The sequence below is a fragment of the Protopterus annectens genome, chromosome 11.part0 (genome assembly GCF_019279795.1).
Source record: "Protopterus annectens isolate FY-2018-M chromosome 11.part0, PAN1.0, whole genome shotgun sequence".
Classification (NCBI taxonomy): Eukaryota; Metazoa; Chordata; order Ceratodontiformes; family Protopteridae; genus Protopterus; species Protopterus annectens.
In genome coordinates this window covers 700622720-700623499 of record NC_056745.1, presented here as the reverse complement: position 1 = coordinate 700623499, position 780 = coordinate 700622720, and positions in this window count along the sequence as shown.

Below are 780 nucleotides of genomic sequence, written 5' to 3'. Positions count from 1 at the left end.
GTCCTTGAGCAAGTGAATAGGGATCCTCAAGGTGTAATACTCAATGACCATCTGCTTAAGAGAGATCTCAGGTGGCAATTGAGGTTGAACAGCATGAGTCCCCCAGGAATTAATGATGGTGTGTTGATTAGTTCTGTTTTAAAATTAAAGCATTTAAATGATTAAATATGAATGATGAACATAAAAATATAAAGTTTATTAAGCATCCGCAGTATTTCTTAATGTTACTTACATGTTTTTATATTGTAAATACTTGAATTTATTTATATTGGTAATTTTTTTAATTTTTATTGGTTTGTTGCAAATCACATGACCATTTTTTAATGGTGTAAAATTAGGATTTTGAGCATGTTCTGCAGTTCTGAAGAAGCTCCATGATGTAATTAGGGAACAAAAGCACTTAACTGTTTTTTTTTAAGTTAATAAAAGTTTGAATTTTGGTACAGATTTGTTTGTGGTCCTTTTCCTGTGTGGTTTGGTTCTAAATTTGGAATATGTCTTCATCTATGGGCAGTAGAGCAGTGGCTTCCAGCACTTTTGGCCAAGAAAAACTTATCTTGAGTCTTCAAAGGGACGAGAGATGTGACAATGTGAGGTATTGCCAACTATGCCAGGAGAAGTAGGACAGTGGATGTGTAACATAGGTTCATAGGTTCATAGGTTCATACTAGGCTATCTGCCCGAGGGCATTTACAAGCCTAGCCCATCGTTTTGTGGCTTACGCCACCCCTTTAGTATGGGGAACTATACCCATTATTTTGCTGTGCCTCTGTCGAGCAG